Below are 6,145 nucleotides of genomic sequence, written 5' to 3'. Positions count from 1 at the left end.
TCCCTGATCCTGATTGCCCCAATGGCTGACTGACACTGTCAAAGTCCCTGGGCTGATATCAAATGATTCCTTGGACATGCTGTGTCAGGATCCCCTGACTGAATCCTGTCTCCCTTGCCCTGACTGAGAACTGTTTCCCTGAGACTTGTAGACGTGACCATTTGGTTGAAAAAAATGCATTAGTTGCCACAGCTGCTGACCAGCCCTTGACTGACTGCTGGTAATAACGATGCTAAGCTGCCTGACTTATGCCTGTGATAAGCAACCAGGCAAGACAGGAGCACTGTGGGACATTAGGTTCTAGTTGAGACATCAAAGTGCAAAAATGCCAGGGAAAGGCAGAGACATTGTGCCAGGCCCTGAGCAGAACATGCCTCAGGTGCTGAAAAGCATGTAGAGTTCTGACAGCAACAATGTACTTTTTGGGCATCTTGATGTAGCATTTTTATTTCACTCTGGCTCATTTTGCTAGATCCGCAAATATCTATTGGTCTGGCTAATGTGAGAAATGGCTTTTGGCGTAATATGCCACTGACTTGGTCATTCACAGTTGTGTCCCACATCAGTGAGTCAGTAATCTGATTAAACTCATAGGCCTCGACTTGCGAAAAATAAAGCAGCCACGTGCACATCTGTTTGATTGGTTGCTTTTGCACTCAAATGAAAAATGTGCGTTGTATACACCATATCCTTTCCTGGCTCACAGTGTTCCCAAAATCTCTCATTCAATACATCCAAGTCATCATCATCAAATTCAAAATTAGTGAATACTTCGATAGCATTTTTTTGTGAAATGCTATTTGTAATGAGGTAGTGTTGGCAGGTGATTTTCTTTTACTTCTGATGCCATGTGTGAATATTCAGGGATGGTGTTGGTGGGAAGGTGCAGCATGTACCAGGGATGAGGCAATAATATTCAGAGTAAGTGCTGACCATGCAGAAAAGGAGAGATTAACGTTTACCTTGGAACAAGCATATTTAGAGAAAGTTGGGTGAAAGTACTGAGAGAAAGCATTTCAGTGGTACGGTGGCTCAGTGGTTTGCACTGCTGCCTCACAGCACTCGGACCCGGGTTCGATTCCAGCCTTGGGCGACTGCCTGTGTAGAGTTTGCACATTCTCCCCATTTCTGTGTGAGTTTACTCCCACAGTCCAAAGATGTGCAGGTTAGGTGGACTGGCTGTGCTAAATTGCCTGTTGTATTCAGGGAGGGGTACATTAGGAGGGTTATAGATCTGGCTGGGATGCTGTGAGGTTTGGTGTGGACTTGTTGGGCTGAAGGGCCTGTTTCCACACTGTAGGAATTCCATGATTATGGTTCCAGAGCATTGAGCATATCCCAGCATATCGAGGATAGTAGGAACTTCAAATGCTGGAGAATCTGAGATAACAAGGTGTTTGGACCTAGGATTTTTCAAGTTTTGATCAGTCTGCTTTTAAAATTGGTTTAATAAGACTTCATCATTCCTGGGAACACTGCAATACCACAATAATGCATGGAGAAAGCTCGTATTCCAACTCCCTGCTCCAAAAATCAGTTTAATATAGGGTCCTTAGGCAAAGGACATATCAGATATTAAAGCTGATAGGGACAAATGCTTTTTCTGTGGTGTTGTCTTCACACCAAAACCACTAAAAGCAAGGCCATGTTTCCACACATGAGATAGCCACCAACTGTGAACACTTGGTATAATAAACACTTGATCCTATTTTCCACCAGCCTGACTGTGTGCAAAGACTTGTAAATCACTGCTGACAGTTTTTACTGTTGTTCCCAAACTCCTGGGTTTCTTAACCAGGGCAAAGAAGTCAGATTGCACCAGTGCTTTTTCATCACTTTTCTAGAAAACATCTTCGTAGTGAATGTAGATCATCGAAAATGTACCAATCAGATGAGGTAGGGCAGAGCTGACGTCACCAACAAGCCTCATCAACCAGCTCCATGACTAGCAGCGGGTCAGTGAGATTGCAGCAACAATCGGCAGAGAACGGCACGCTCAGAGAATGTCCCAGCACAGAGGAAGGTGCTTCAGCCTGTCACTCTCTGCATCAGCTTTCTGTATGGGTAACTTCACCAGTCCCTCCCGATGCCCTGTAAATCTCATCATTCAACTCTCTCCTGAGGGCCATGAATAATTCTGCTTCCAGCGCCCTCTCAGGCAGTGCACAGCCGGCAGGAACCACTCGCTGAAGATGGTGGGTCCCCCTCCCTTGATAAATGTGACTCTTTGTTACAAAAAAAAGGCGAATCACTATCCCCTCCCTCCAAATCCATCCCACCCCGTCTATTTCTTTGGAATGTGTAACTGCCTGCAGTGTCAATGTGCCTGCAGTTGCTAAAAGGGTCTGATTTTTATGCCATTCTATTCTGTGCACTAAGCAAACTGAACTGTTAGCAATGCATAAAAATGCCTGCCTCTTCCCAAATCAAATCAAATACTTGAAACAAATTCTAATTCTGATCAAGTAATATCCCTGTCAGGAAGTACTGGGTCACAGTTACAAACAGAATTTCTTAGACTAATCCATCTGACCTGGAATATATGAACTCTGGTCCCCAAACCACTCCAACATCCCTAACGTCACTCCCCGCCCTTCATGGAAATGAGCAGCGTGATGCTGCTGGATATTAAGTTCAGTACCTTGAAAAGTCACAAATGGTTTGGCTTCGACTCCAAACATTCCAATTACAATCTGGTAATTTAGAATTGCAAATTAAGATCCAAGAGCTGCAGAGATATAAAGGATGGAAACAGACTGATTGCTGCAACTTGTCTATTCGAACCAGATATCCTAAGTTATTTTAGTCCCATTTGCCAACATTTGGCCCCTATCCCTCCGTCCCCTTCCTATTCATTTACCAATCCTGATGCTGTTTAAGAGCTGGGATTGTACCACCTCCTCCGTACATGCAGCATTCTCTACATGTAAAACTGTCCCTCAGGTCCCTTTTAAACCTTTCGCCTGTCAACTTAAACCATGCTCTCAGGTTTGGATTCCTTTCCTTGAGAAAAAGATATTGACAATTCACCCCATCCAAGCCCCTCATGATTTTATAAACCTCTGTAAGGTCACGCCTCAGCCTATGACGTTACAGGGAATCAGCTCCGGCCTATTCAGCCGCCTCTTCCTGTCGCTCAAACTATTCAATCCAAGCACCACTCTTGTAAATGTTTTTTTTCCTGAAACCTTTCAGTTAAACAATTTTCCTGTAGCAGGGATATTATAACTGAATGCAGTATTCGAAAAGTGGCAATGTTCTGTACACCTGCATTATAACGTCCAAACTCCGATACTCAATACATTGATCAATAAAAGCAAGCGTGCCAAATGCCTTCTTCACCACCCTGTCTAACTGTGGCTCCGCTTTCAAGGAATTTTGCATCTGCACCCCAATGTCTCTGTTTGGTGACACTCCCCAAGGCCTTACCATTAACTTGTGAGTCCTGCCCTAGTTTGCCTTACCAAATCGCATCACATCACATTTATCTGAACTCTATCTGTCACTCATAGGCCCATCTGATCAAGGTCCCGTTGTACTCTGAGATAACATTCTTCACTATCCACAACAACATGAATTTTGGGGCCATCGGCAAACTTACTAACCACCCCTCCTATGCTTCCATCTAAATCATTTATATAAAGTTATGGCTAAGCAGTGTCCCAGCACTGATTCTTGTGACACACCACAGGTCACAGGTGTCCAGTCTGAAATATAATACTCCGCCATCACTCTGTGCCTCCTGCCTTCAAGCCAGTCTTGGATCCAAACCATTAGCTTCCACTGGATTCCATGTGATCTAACCAGTCTACCATGAGGAACCTTTTCAAACACCTTTCCAAAGTGCATCCAAACAATTTTTACCCGCTCTGTCTTCACCAACCTTCTTTGTCACCTCTGCAAAATCCTCATGTTAGTGGGACATGATTTACATCACACCAACACCAGAGTCAGATGACTGGGAACAGTATGTGAAGCAAAATGTGTACATGAGATAACAAAATGTGGAGCTGGATGAATACAGCAGGCCAAACAGCCCACAGCCTCCACAGCCAGCAGCCCCAGAGGAGACAGCCACGCTGAGCCCTGCCGAATTTTCACCATCCCCCAGACCTCCCACTGACTGAGGTCAAACGGTTAGTCCTCAGTAAGGGGCTCACCTTTGTCCTCATTCACCCACACATCCACGAATGACAGTCACGTTAGGACATTGAGCAGTTTTTCTGCCACCTTTGCCTCTCCAGCTATCTTCTCCTCAATCCATCTTTAATCCGCCTCTCCCTCACTCCCTATTTATATCAGAACCCTCTCCCCATTCCGCTTTTCTGATGAAGGGTCCAAGCCCGAAACGTCAGCTTTTGTGCTCCTAAGATGTTGCTTCGCCTTCTGTGTTCATCCAGCTCCACACTTTGTTATCTCGGATTCTCCAGCATCTGCAGTTCCTATTATCTCTGATACAAAATGTGTACATTACTGGTTGAAAATAATGAAATAATTTCATTGTCTTCAACTTTAAAATCAAATGCTGGAGTCTGCAGCTCAAAAGATATCAGAGCCACTGGGATCAGAGGAAACCCACAGTTCATGAAATGCCCAGGATTCAGGGTGATGTCACTGAGCAATTGCCCGTGTGTGATAACATCACCCACTTGAACACAGAGCATTCGGGTCTGCACAAACAGGTGGTGTGCACCAAGGAAGTGAGGGTCTGTGGAGTGATTGAAAGGAGATTGATCAGAATGATTCAGGAACTGAGGGATATTAATTGTAAGGTCAGGTTGGTGAAACTGAAGATGTTCTGCACAAAGCGAAGGAGACTGATGATCTTTGACAAAGATGTCTCGGCCTATGATACTCCCAAACATCCCAGATGTCCTCTTTTTTCAAAAACCGCCACTTCCCCTCCACAGTGATCAAAAATACCCTCGACCATGTCTCCCGCATTTCCCGCAACTCATCCCTCACACCCCCTATTCGCAATAATAACCAAAATTGAATACCCATTATCCTTACATACCACATGACCAACCTCCAAATCCAACGCATCTTCGTCTGACATTTCTGCCATCTGCAATCCGACCCCACCACCAAAGACATTTTTCCGTTCCTGCCCTTATCTGCTTTCCGGAAGGACCGCTCTCTCTGTGACTCCCTTGTCCGCTCCACACTCCCCTCCAGCCCCACCACCCCGGGCATGTTTCCCTGCAACCGAAGCAAGTGCCATGCCTGCCCCTATATCTCCCCCTTCACCCGCATCCCAGGCCCGAGGAAGACTTTTCACATCAAACAGATGTTCACCTGCACATCTGTCAATGTTATACACTGTATCCGCTGTTCCCGTTGTGGCCTCCTCTACATTGAGGAAACTATACGGAGGCTTGGGGACCGCTTTGTGGAACACCTATCCTCTGTTCGCAACAAACAACTACACCTCCCAATTGCGAACCATTTCAATTTCCAACCCCCCCAACTCCTCGGATGGCATGTCCATCCTGGGCCTCCTGCATTGCCACAATGATGCCACCCGAAAGATGCAGGAACTGCATCTCATATTTCGCTTGGGAACCCTGCAGCCCAAGGGTATCAATGTGGATTTCACAAGCTTCAAAATCTCCCTTCCCTCGACCACATGCCAAAACCAGCCCAGCTAGTCCCTGCCTCCCTAACCATTCCTCCCTTCTCAAGCCCCACCCCCATCCCCTATCCACTATCCTCACGCAACACCCTCCCAACCTATCCATCCTCCCTGGACTGACCTATCTCCCCTTAACTCCACACCTACAGTCACCTTCACTGGTTTGAACCCCAACTCTTTGACCTGTCTGTCTCCTTTCACCCTATCTTCTCCTTTGTCCACCTTCTATCCGCCTCCCTGTCTCCCTATTTATTTCAGAATCCCCTTCCTCTCACCCATTTTTGAATAAGGGTCCCGATCTGAAACGTCAAAATTTCCTGCTCCCCTGAATCTGCTTGGCCTGCTGTGTTCATCCAGCTTCACACCGTGTTATCTCGAATGCTTGGAGACTGCTTTGTGGAGCACCTACACTCCCCCCTCACTGACCAACCTCCAGCCCCACTTCCCACCTACACTAACCTCACCTCTACTAGTCTCATTCCTGCCTCCTCGACCTGTCCGTCTTCCCTC

General features: G+C 46.2%; 1 non-coding gene across 1 annotated transcript; it reads right to left on the bottom strand.

Moving 5' to 3' along the window:
* Positions 1-1,450: 1,450 nt before the first annotated feature.
* On the bottom strand, positions 1,451-1,642 carry LOC132208027 (U2 spliceosomal RNA). The gene has a single exon (XR_009444137.1). It is a non-coding gene; the product is annotated as a U2 spliceosomal RNA (small nuclear RNA).
* Positions 1,643-6,145: the final 4,503 nt, after the last annotated feature.

The sequence above is a fragment of the Stegostoma tigrinum genome, unplaced genomic scaffold, assembly GCF_030684315.1.
Source record: "Stegostoma tigrinum isolate sSteTig4 unplaced genomic scaffold, sSteTig4.hap1 scaffold_249, whole genome shotgun sequence".
Taxonomy (NCBI): Eukaryota; Metazoa; Chordata; class Chondrichthyes; order Orectolobiformes; family Stegostomatidae; genus Stegostoma; species Stegostoma tigrinum.
This window is presented reverse-complemented; position numbering and strand designations above follow the sequence as displayed.